General features: G+C 35.0%; 1 protein-coding gene across 3 annotated transcripts in view; it reads right to left on the reverse strand.

Annotated features, from left to right (window-relative positions):
• Tsc22d2 (TSC22 domain family member 2) overlaps positions 1-13067 on the reverse strand; it is a 47022-nt gene that overhangs the window by 12692 nt on the left and 21263 nt on the right. The window contains exon 2 of one of the 3 annotated variants that reach the window (XR_005287359.1): positions 11391-11549. The exons of the other annotated variants lie outside the window; for them this stretch is intronic. The gene's annotated coding sequence lies outside the window, so the exon portion shown is untranslated. The remainder of the gene's footprint in view (positions 1-11390; positions 11550-13067) is intronic. 3 annotated transcript variants of the gene reach the window in all.

Below are 13067 nucleotides of genomic sequence, written 5' to 3' on the forward strand. Positions count from 1 at the left end.
ATATGTCAGAAATATCTAAGGAGTTAAAAAGATTTGAGCTAAGTTAGGAAAGGAAAAAAACCTTCAGAGTCAGGCATTTTAGAGTAGAGAAGAATACTCATTTTGTAGGTTAACAACAACATTTCTTCCCCCTTAACTAAGTGGAAAAGGTAGCACATTTTCCCATGACTTAAGGTTTGTGGGCAGTTTTCATGATATAAATCTGTAAAAATTAATACAACCCAAGAAAAACCATGGCAGAAAAAGAGTGTCTATAGAAACAAAACCACAAATGTTCATTAAGATTTGTGTTCCATTTTAGAAACCATTGGCAGAATCAGTAATGGGGAATAAAAATAATTTTCTGGAAATAGCTATTTCATCCAATATTAACTTGGGAATTCTCAACAATAACAAAAGATGCCTTCTACTCCCTCCCCTCCGCCCCTGCAAAAACAAACAAACAAACAACCAAACAAACCAAAACCTGGCCTACTAATGGAAGCCCTTTGCATTTATTTCAAATGTTTGTTTTGTTTTGTTTTGTGTTTGTAGTAGTGGGTATTAGGCTAGCTTTGAGCTCTTTTATGTTCAAGCTGAGGTCAAAAGGACAACTTGTGGGCCGTGATTCTCTCCTACTACGTAATTCTGGGATATGGAACTCAGGTCATTTGGCTTGGCCTTTTCTTAAAGAGCCTCTCACCATCCCAGCCTTGAATTTAAGTTTACATATTTAATTTTATGTGTATGTGTGTTTTGCCTACATATATGTCTATGTATCACATGCATGCAGTGCCCAAGGAGGCTAGAGCAGGGTACCAGATCCCTCGGAGCCAGAGTTAGAGTTGGTTGTAAGCTACCATGTGGGTGCTGGCATTGGAGACCTAGTCCTCTGGAAGGGTAACCACTGTTCTTCTTTACATGTGTGCTCTCTCTCCAGCCCCAGCCCTGAATTCTTGTGGCTCTCCCACTTCCACTTCTAGAGTGCTGGGATTACAGCAACGAACCACCATATGTAGTCCTTATGTTTCTTCCTTACCCCATTTCAAATATCTGTCCAAATTTTAAATTGGAAATCTTTAATTTCATTACCCTCTAGGGCTTCTCAGGGTTTCCTTACTTGAAATTTTTTCCTTGCCTGGCAAATGCTCTATTACAAAGCTCTTCTCCAGCACCCTACTCTTTGAGTACTTCTGTGGTAATTCTATTGTTCATTTTACTGAACTCAGCTCAAACTTTCTCTTCTGATGTAGATTCCCTTCTGTATGCTGTGATTACCACTGATTAATAAAGAAACTGCTTTGGACCTATAGCAAGACAGAACTTAGCTAGGCAGGAAAAACTGAACTGAATGCTGGGAGAAAGAAGGGCAGAGTCAAGAGAAGCCATTGAGCCACCGCCAGAGACAAATATGCTGAAACCTTGCTGGTAGGCCACAAGCCTTGTGGTAAAATATAAAATAATGGAGATGGGTTAATTCTAGATGTAAGAGCTAGCTAACAATACACTTAAGTAACTGGCCAAACAGTGATTTAATTAATACAGTTTCTGTGTGGTTACTTCGGGAGTCTGGGCAGCCGGGAAACAAACAAGTGGCACAACACTCCTCTATAAGGAGGCTTCTAACCTTGACAGTTAGTATACTTGAATCCTGTGTCATTTGCTACACGGGTTCTAAGGCCTATTTCTCTATGCATTAAAATTTTACAACACTTCCCAAATTGTTTCCTACATAACTTTCTTTATAGTAATTCTTCCTAGTAGTGGACATTGAGAATGCTACCATTCTATATATAAAACAAATGCATGTAAAAATAACTCAATCTCATTCCTCAGTTTTAGTTTGAAGATAAATACTTGCCATGTTCTTTAAAAACTGTATTTTCTTTTTATAAACATGCATAAAAACACTCATACACACAATATAAAAATAAGTAATTCTTAAAAGGGGGGCTGGAGAGATGGCTCAGTGGTTAAAAGCACTTGCCGCTCTTGCAGAGGACCCAGGTTTGATTCCCAGCATCCACATGGCAGCTCACAACTGTCTGTAACTCTGGTCCCAGGGGATTCAATGTCTTCTGATCTCCAAAGTCATCAGGCCTGCATGTGGTGCACATACAGACATGAAGGCAAAACATCCATACACATAACAAGCAAATACATAATACATATAAAGTATATATACATATAAAGTATATTTATATATACAAATTATGTATGTATATATACTATTTTATTATATATAAAACACATGTTTTAAAAAATTACATTGACTTGCTTATTCTGTGTCTGTGTGGAGAGCACAAGGTACATGGTCAGGTGAAAAGACAACTTTCAGGAGTCAGTTTTCTCTTTCCACAACAAAGGCCCAGGGATCAGTTCAGGTTACCAGGCTTGTCAATAAGTCCTTTTACAAACCACTAAGCCATCTAGACAGTCCTATCTTATGTTCTTACAGTCAAGTATCTAATATATAAATTTAGATAATCCAAATCCACTGGAATAACAAGTTATAAATCCTGAACAAACTTCACTTCTTATTTTCTATAAAGCCTCACCCCAGCATTTATATCTTTCTAGATAACACATAGTCTGTCTTTTCTATACCAAGGATTCCAGACAATGAACACTGGCTAGAAGAAAAGTTTGGCAGCATTTGATGATAGCAGGATTATTAGATATGGAATTAGTAAATACAGTGTAACTTGACTTCACATCAAGTCATTTATCCTTTGGCAAATATATATTCTCTTATCAGATACATATTCCTTCATCAAATGGTGTCAGAGTTTTATGAAATAGTATAACCATGTAAATATTGTTTCTTTCCCTCTCTATATAGGAATTGGTAATTGAATGGTAGAAAAAAAGTTAAAGAGAGAAGCAGATAGCAGGATATATACAAGCAGGAAACAGTGCTGTGTATTTCAGATTAAAGAGTTTTCACAACTGAAGCAGAGAGACTATGAGAGATCAAACAGATAAAAAGGGAAAGGGATTCAAGTGTGAAGAGAAATAAAGGATGACAATCAAAAATTGGACAATGGTAGTGTGTCATGATAAAGGCAACTGGATTTGTAGGTCAGGTAGGGAAGGGGTGGTCTAGGTTTCATCTGAAATGTGGATCCTGGAAGAGAGACACAGAAAGAAGACTACAGGGACTGGGTATACACAACTCCAGAGGAGCCTCAGGTCGGGAGCTCTAGGTCTGAGAGCTTTAACAACATGGTAGCTAGCTCAACCTGAGGGAGAAAATGAGCAAGCTTAAAGTTAAGATAAAATGGCAAATACACTGTAGGAGACATAAAATGTTATAGAATAAGATGTGCATAGGAAAGCAAATATAGTTCTTAGGAATACTACTTATTCAAAAGCTTCAAACTATCTCCTCTTTCTCAAGAACCTAACATGCTATTTCTTTCAGCTAAACAGTCATTTCTGAATAAATCTTCTCAATCCTATTTTTACAACCAGGCTTGACCAAAATGAAAATGAGACTATTCCTTTGTAAACTAAGCTATAATTAAAGTAATATATAATTCTTATCTATTATAAAGTTATTATTTTCATTTATGCCCACTTCTTGACAGAAAAGAGGTATTTAAAGCCACTTTCTAGAAAAACCCCAACTCTATGGACAATACATATAACAAAATATAACGAATACACAACTAAAACATTTGTTCTTAGGTTACTCAGTTTTCCTTACTACTTTATGTCTCTTCACTCTTCATAATCTTCTCACAAAGTCCAGGGCAGTAATAAATAAATAAAATGACGGTTGTCAAGGGATTGTTTCAACTGGGTTAAACAGAGAATAAGAGAATACCTTGAGGTTTCTGAATATGTAATTGCTTGATTCTTGTTTGGACTAAAAGGGCAACATCAAACCCAGTCACTATTCCCTAAGGAAATGAACAGCATTCATTACTGGGGGAAAGTATCTGCTCTCTGTTTTGCTTAGGATTTCTTCATGTAGCCCTTCAAACTTGCAACCCTACCTTCTGCCTTGGAGTGTGATGAGATCTGGTATGTAACGACACACCGTGCTCTATTTGGCTTTTAATAAACCAATCAATGTTTTACAGTTGAGATGTTTAAAAATTACATAGACTTAACCCTGAGCAGACAAACACTTTTAACAAAATTAAAGACAGCACAGTTTAGGCCCTCACTTCACTACTAGTAAAGTCCCCTTTGCCCTCTATTTCATGGTAGGGTAGCCATTACGGGAATGGAGGTAAGACAGCTTATCTAGCCTCTGTTGTCTAAGTACAAAATTGAATTCACAAAGAGTATTTGTTTTCAAGAGCACAGACTTTTGAGTTAGAAAAAAGTTTTTTATTTTGTTTAAGGTGGAATCTTGCTATGTAACCTCGGTTAACTTCAAACTCAGGATCCTCCTGTCTCAGTCTCCAGTTGTTTTGAAATCTAAATTCTACCCACTCACTAGAGGGATAGACCTTAGGGAGTTAACACACTATGACCAACCACATTTGTAAAGTGGGATCACAGCTGTACTGTTTTAAAGGCAGCCTGTCAAGGGGACTTATGATTAAAAACCCACATATTTCAATTAGTTCCTTCCACTGTTTCAAACACTTACTTTGTTCTTCTGATACTGCAAGGTCAACTTTCTTAATTTATCTTAAACTAGAAAGTAAGAATTAAGCTCCTGAGGCCATTAAATATTATACAATTGATTATGATTCGTTATTAAAAACATGTTTTACAGTTATCCTAAAGAATTTTAAGGGCTGGAGAGATGGCTCAGAGGTTAAGAGCATTGCCTGCTCTTCCAAAGGTCCTGAGTTCGATTCCCAGCAACCACATGGTGGCTCACAACCATCTGTAATGGGGTCTGGTGCCCTCTTCTGGCTTGCAGACATACACACAGACAGAATATTGTATATATAATAAATAAATAAATATTTGGGAAAAAAAAGAATTTTAAGCTATCCTACTATAGCCTGCTAGGTTTACTTATTTATTTATTTATTTTCTTTTGTATTCTAGCAGTCTATTGTTTGAGGAAGAGACCTGGTTAGTTGTCCTCATCAACTTAGACTGTGAAACCCAATAAAGACAAGTTCAAGAAAACCATCATATACAGGCTGCCCATGATGCTTCAGCATTGCTTGGGCATAAATTTAATTCAAAATTCAGTCAACTGTGAAGATTTCATATATATTTCAAAAATATACAGTAGTAAAATTAACTTGAGATTGAAATTAATATTAAGGCTTATGAAATAGCATTTATGTAGACTATGTAGACTGTTGGGAGTTTCACTGCATAAAATATAATTACTGTGGGAAAAATCACCAATGGCCACTGAAATATATCAGAATCAATTCAACATAAAGTTTGTAAAAAGTGTAACTAAAAAATAGCCTAGGCCTTCCTTTCAGTGTTAAATGAAATACCAAGAATAAATTACTAAAAGAAAAAATAATCCAGCAACACTGGGATTCAGTGCTGCTAGTCATTTACCGCTTTTGACTTGCATAGTTGAGAGTCTGGTGCAGAACAACAAAGGCAAGTGAAAAACAGCACTAGGAAGATAGAAAGGCTTTCAAGCTTTTTTTGTTCCACTCAAGAAGAATTGTACTCAAAGTAGGACTTGGTCGGCTTTTAACTACTAACAGTTTCTCAGTTAATGTTAGATACATGTTTCTGAAATGATAAGGAGGTACTGTAGATAACAGTAAAATTTAGACATATCACATAGAATTTCATTAATAGCTGTTCACATCAGCTTATGTAAAATGTTTAAAAACTTTTTATTATTACTTTATTTTTGTGTGGGGTGTCTGTATGGAATTCAGAAGACAAATTTAGATTTGCTTGGTTCTCTCTTTCTGCCATGTGGATCCCAAGAACTAAACTCAGAATGTCAAATGTGATGGTAGGTGTCTTTATCCATTCAACCATCCTACTGGACCCTAGTTTGATGTAAATGATGAATTCTAAATTTTCATCAAGATCTGAAATTTGTTCTATTAATTTAGATCAAAGAGGTAAGTCATCTGAGATGGAGCCTTTCCTTCAGGCTGGCCTTCATTAGCGGCCTCTGTCTTGTCAATAGTCTTTACTTCTGATTCTTCAAAAGCCAATCTTGTTTGTTGTCTCTATCAAATGTTCCCTCTTAAATTAAACCCTGACAACAGGAACTATCCAATATCTCAGGGGTATTCTTATTACATATGCTGTCTATGACTAACACAGCATATTTCTCAGAGAAAACTATGAAGCACAGCTTGTAATATTTAATATATTATCTAATTATACCTGTGAAGTTCAGTTTGAGCTGGCACTCTGCTTAAGTTGCCAGGATAAAGATGTAAGAAACTAGTCAGATATTCAAACTCCTAGAATGACTAGAAGAATCTCAGAGGACAGTTAAAAACAGGCAGCTCTCAGCTTCTCTTCCTACTAAAGTTAGTACAAGTCAAGTCAATGATTGTAGCTCTCCATAATCTTTTTTGGTTGTGAGCCTGGCCTTTAACGGCATAATCCTTTAAAAAGTTCTTTACATTTGGTTTTATTCATTGAGAAAAGGAATGCATAGCAGTTTCTATGTGCTAGAGGCAACTGCATGAGAGAAGTATATGCTAGTGAAATTCAGCATTTCAAGGAGAACAAGACTGACTTTTAAAACTCCTAATCTTTCAGCTAAAATTTTGACAAAGACTTTTCACATTACAATCAGATTCAGAGATCAATATAGTGAAAATGAGTTGCATCATATTTCATAAATGCCCATCCGTGAGTTCTCTCAACTGACCAATTCTTTTGATAATTCAACCAGAAATGAGTCTAAGAGGAAGTGAAAGAAACCAAAGTTATTCTGAGGTGAGCAGAGCAAGGACAAAGATTTGAAGATTTAGTTAGATGAGATAAAGATGGTTCATAATGCCTTTAAAGATGTCTTGTAAACAAGACATGAGATTTGGGAGCATGAAGAAATTCCAACCCTTTATTTTTTTTTCATTAGTGGATCTAGGCACAAATAGCCTACAAAGTCCTTGAACCATCAACACAATCAACAGTTAAAGGGAAGACATCGTGTTATTTCTATAAAGCACCAACCTCCTCACCATTTCAGACTTATGTTTATGTTAGTACAAACTTAAAGAATCATGAATTAAACCCTATATTTATAAAACAGCTAAATAGACAATGTATCCTCCTCAGTGTTTTCATAGAATTTGAAGTGCAGCTAATATTCTCTCAATATGCTATGTGGTAGTAATCATCTTTTTGGTATCACCTATGTGATGCTGGTTTTGCATCCATGCAAAACTTAGGCACTTTGGGGCCATGGAAACTTCCACTGATACCCAAAGGAAGGACTTGAAAGCCAGATAATATGTGGCAAGATTAGAATCCCTATGGTAAGCCCCTGAAAGGACTACTATGTAAAGCTGTGAGAGTCATCTTTAAGATGACACAGGGACTCCAGAAAGTCAGAGATGACAAAAACATGGGCTATTTGTCAATGAAAGCCATAGGCAATGAACAGAGCCAGCCCAGTAGAGAGGTCATAAAGATGAGGCATAAATATATTCTAAAAAAAAACCCAGTAGTTTAAAGATAAGAGTTTCATATTTTGATTAGATTTCAAGTTGTTTATACACTTTCAATCATGACATTGAACAAAATTTGTCTTTGATCTGCAAATGTTCAATTTAACTGCAAAGTTAACAAACACAATTTCAACTTGAACTTGTTTTAAGCAGCATCATTTTGGATTAACTATCTTTCCTCTCTCTTTCTATTTATTATTGTGGTATTGCAGACTAAACCCAAAACTTTGTCCATTTTATGCAATTACCATCAACCTCTATCAATGGATGTTATGTTTTGAGACAGGGTTTCATTGTCAAATCCTTGAACTCTTCAACCCTCCTGCCTCTACTTCGTGAGTGCAAGGACTAGAGGTGTGTGTTTCACCAATGGGCTTCCTTCAGACACATAGAACTTTAAAATGTTTAATAGTTCTCTATATTTAAAATATAGACAAGAGCCGGGCGGTGGTGGCGCACGCCTTTAATCCCAGCACTCGGGAGGCAGAGGCAGGCGGATCTCTATGAGTTTGAGGCCAGCCTGGTCTACAAGAGCTAGCTCCAGGACAGGCTCTAAAAAAGCTGCAGAGAAACCCTGTCTCGAAAAACCAAAAAAAGAAAAAAGAAAAAAAAATAAAATATAGACAAGAGGTTATAAAGGGTTTGGTGTTCAAAGAGATATAAAATCAAAACCAAGAAGATTTTCAAGGCACACACAAGTGTTAAAGGTTTATGTCCATAAAAGAAATTTTGTTTTATAAATGTTAAAAAAGTACAAATAAGAGGCTTTTCAATAGATTTTTTTTACAACAAAGTGAAAAATTCATAAAGTGAGAAATTCTTTTGAAGCATTTAGTAGTTTTACTATATTTGCCACTATCCTAGGAAATAAATGCAATTGGAGCTTTTAAAACACAGCCTTGGTGTTTGCTATTTATAAGATTTGATTATTGAAGGGTGAATTTCCTTTTTTTTTCTTTTTTTTTTTTTTTTTTTTTTTTTTTTTTTTTTTTTTTTTTTTTCCCGAGACAGGGCTTTTCTGTCTAAAACTCTGGCTATCCTGGGGACTAATTCTCTAGACCAGGCTGGCCTTGAACCCATAGCTTGCCTATGTCCCCTAAGTGCTGGTATTAACGGTGTGTGGCACTACCGCCTGGCAAGGGTGACTTTCTTAATAATTTCATTTAATTAAGGTATTCTAATAGGTACTAAGACTTTAATGTTTCACATTATTTTTTAAATTTAGTGTGTGTTTGTGTACATGCACACACATGAAGGTACCATGGTGTGCACAGAGGACAATTTGTGGGAGTTGTTTCTCTTCTTCCACTTTTACATGGATCTTGGGGATTGAACTCGGGCGACTGGGCATAGTGTCAAGAACCTTTGTCCACTAAACCACCTTGCAGGCTCAAGATTTTCTTTTTTTAAAAAATTGTAATACACATTTATTTTCTTAAGATCATAAACATTTAACTTGAACAGAATGTTTTCTAATGCAAAAATAATTTCAGACACTATACAACTCACAACATGTATTAAACTTTATAGATTTTTTTTTTTTTTTTTGGTTTTTCGAGACAGGGTTTCCCTGTAGTTTCTAGAGCCTGTCCTGGAACTAGCTCTTGTAGACCAGGCTGTAAACTTTATAGTTTAAATGATGATTTTGTAACAGAGAACATCACACTGCACTCAAGCTCAATATGAATTAAATTTATGTATTTCTATCTTCAGATAATATAAACTTATCTACTGAGTTATCTAGGGTAACTCTCCATGTACGCATACTGACACTGAACGAGAACCTATACATATTCTAGTAAGAGCTAAACTTGACCCCTGGTGCCACCATTTATTTAATGGTATATGACAGATTATTCCATCTCCCTATGCTTCAATTTTCTTCTCTGCAAAACAAGAAAATGTGATAGGCATGGTCATGCATACCTTTAATAATAGCATCCTGGAGGCAGAAAGGAGGAGAGTCTTTATGAGTTCAAGGCTACCCTGTCTACACAGCAAGTTCTAGGACAGTAAAAGCTATATAGTGAGGACTGCCTCAAACCAAACCTTAAAACAAAAAAAGCAAAAATCCCCATCAGGGGTACTGATAGATGGTATCTATATAACTATGACTTAGAATAATTATATGAGATAATGTGCCAAGAACACTGAGTACAGTGTCTAACAGTAGCAAAAGCACAACTAGTTTGTAGAGAAATCCAAACAACACTTGAACAAGGATTGACAGTATGGGATCCTTGAGAGGGTTTCTCTGTGTCATCCTGGCTGTCCTGGAACTCGCTCTGTAGAACAGGCTGGCCTTGAACTCACAGAGATTCGCCTGCCTCTGCCTCTCAAGTACTGGGATTAAAGGCATGTGTCACCAAATCCAGCAGTATGAGATTTTTTTTAAACTAAAGCACCTAGTTTGTTTGCTTGTTATTTTTCAAAGAGGGTCTCACTGTGTAGTCCCAACTGTCCTGGAACTTGCTATATTAGACCAGGATGACCTCAACTTGGCCTCAAGAATGCTAGAATTAAAGGCATGAGCCACCAAGCTTGGCCAAAACTTTCATTATTGATACTATTCTTGAAGATCTGACAATTGCTCTTAACTTTTTATATAACACTGCAAACATAATTCTACCTCAAATTCCTCAATTCACAATTTTCTGAAGCCTTTAATTATTAAATAAACATTAGAGAAATTAGACATTTTTTGATTGAGTTATGTAGATTAGTTATAGGAAAATGAACAGGAAGTATATAACATAATAAAAAAGAACTTCCTGGTTTATTTCTTTCCAGACCCACAATTACTACTTTTGAAGGAATTTAAGTTTATAGAGAAGTTACAGAAAACCACATTAGAAACAGCAGAAGACAGAGCAGATATGAATATGGATAAGAAGATAATGGACAAAGACCTGTCTTCCTGAGGACAAAGCTGAAGCAGCTACAGTGGCTTGCTCAGTTGCTATCAACCCACACCTTTAGTTTTCTTAGAAAGGAACTCTAGGTAGTTATTGACAGCTTTGTAGTATATGTGTAACATACTTTAATAAGAACATTAATCCTATAATGATGTAATTATGGACATATAACAGCCCATACTTTTCTCATTTTCAAAATATAAATTTCAGATGAAAAATTTTAAGATCATATCCTGAATAAAACTTACTGAGAGCCCACTTGACAAATACAGCTCTATAAAACAAATCAAAGAACGTAAATAAAACAAATTGTTTTTCTAAGCAGAAAATTTTGAAAGAAATTAATTTTCAAGATATACAAAAATATATACTGACATCTAATATACTGCTTTTATATGACACTGTCATTTTAAGTATTCTCAACATAAAGACTAGGAAACATCTGGCTGTGTTTAGAAACAATTAAAGATGGCCTTTATGAAGAAAGTAAAATCCTCCAAAGAAATAAATTAATTTAACAGTATTTTATGAAAAAATGGATATATTCTTTTTTTTTTAATAAAAGAATTACTTCAAGTATTTCCTGGAAAAATAGCTGCAAAATATTTTGGGCTTTTCACTACACTGTAAGCATCTATAACAGATGCAACAGAAATATTTAATGTCACTATCATACAGGATTTCACTTTCTTTTTTAAACTGATGTATTTATTAAATACTACTATAGAGACAGGGTCTTGAGCTTTGTGAGACTTTGAAATGATTACATGATCCAAGTATTTAAAATTCTAAGTTTCAACTTATATTTTATACTGTTAATTATACAACGTGCTCATTTTGTTCATATAGTCATCTCAATACAATAACATCAGGTATAGTACATAAAATCTAATCCATTAAGTCTTACCAATTTATGACCTGATGAGACACTCTTGTGGACAACATTCAGTCCTTAGAAGCTAGAATAACCCTCCAACCATTTGAGGGCATCACAACTTTTAAACTTTCGGCTTTCGATCATTATTATGTCACATTCCTCCTCCGATGCTGAATTCTAAAAAAAATTCTAGCAAAGAGTTTAAGTAAATAAGTGCTTTAATCAAATAGCCTTTAAAATCGTTTATAGCAAAGGTTTATGTTTTACCATGATTACACAACTGATATTTTAGGATGTAAAATAATTTGAAATATTTGATTTGGATTCTTAAAACTTAAAATTCCAACGCGGACTTTTAGGCCACCAGAATATCTGTCAGTGAAGCGTCAAACAGTAATAGAACCAATTAAAAGTTCAAGATCATGATCCAGTAATTCTGATTTAACACCATGCAACCTGATATAGACAGTTTTAACCCTACAGGATGACACTGAAATACTACTCTGTGGTCCATGTATGTCTCTAAACTCTAGCACAGCTGGCAGGATCATAAATTCTGCATGGATCACTTCAGTGCTTATAACAGCATTCCACTCTTATTCTGACATCTGCCTGCCTATCCTCCTCTCAATTATTAAAGTAGACATGTTGGTAAGAACAAACTTTATCACATGCTTTAGGTACAGAAGTAGTATATCCTGAATGATTCAGCAGTGGTCCTGGATATCATCTTGGTAAGGGTGTCAAAGAAAACTGGGGAAAGATTTAAAAATTGCCAAAACCACTTTGTTATAAGTTATCTCCTTAAATTATAATAATAGTTATTTTTTTTTTTTTGCCAGAAAGTTTCCTACTGGGCATCTATTTCAATTCATGAAGAATGACATCTTTACAAAAATCTGTCTGATAATGCTATTTTTATTTTTAGTTGCAAGTGAGCCACAGCAAAGGCCAACAACTGTGGATAGTTTTGACCTAAATTAACACTCTAAATAAAATGATTTAATGGGTGGAGGGGTAAAGAGGAAGGAGAAGGAAAGAGATCAGTATGTTCAAAATTCCAGACAGTCTTGGAAAGGAAACTCTGTAGCTACCTTAGGGTATCTGACCTACATGTATGCAGTGCATTACGCTGCCACAGACTCTACCTTTGAAATAAACTTTATTTTTTAATCATACAAGGTTATTTACAAATAGAATCTTTCCAAATGTAATCTCACAAAACATCTGACATCATTAAAATTATATGAACTGGATTTTTCCCCCCAAAGCATAAGCTTATATGAAATCACCTGGTGAAGGCAAAAATCCATATTTATCCAAAGCTGTGATCACTTCATTATCACCAAAATGTCTCTGAAAATTTTTATAGTTATAATTCTAGCAATCAAAATATTCACTGAATATTTTTTAAAAATCTAATTTTGATGATTTATTCTGTTATTGGAAAAATCCCACAAAAAATATATGTAGCACTATTTAATGAACTAAATGTTTCCTGAAATGTGTATTGATAGCACTTGTAGTTTGCTTCTCTGGAAGGCTTAGATGAACTGTCCATTTGAAGAGCAGACAATGCTTGACTCTTAGTTAAATGGCTGGCTTGCACATAGTGTCACAGTTAATGCCTGGGAAGCCTTTGAGAGATACAACTGAATTAGCCACATATACAGCAAATTCTGTGTTTTTTTTTTTTTTTTTTACTGA

This window comes from Arvicola amphibius, chromosome 11 (genome assembly GCF_903992535.2).
Source record: "Arvicola amphibius chromosome 11, mArvAmp1.2, whole genome shotgun sequence".
In the NCBI taxonomy this organism is placed as follows: domain Eukaryota; kingdom Metazoa; phylum Chordata; class Mammalia; order Rodentia; family Cricetidae; genus Arvicola; species Arvicola amphibius.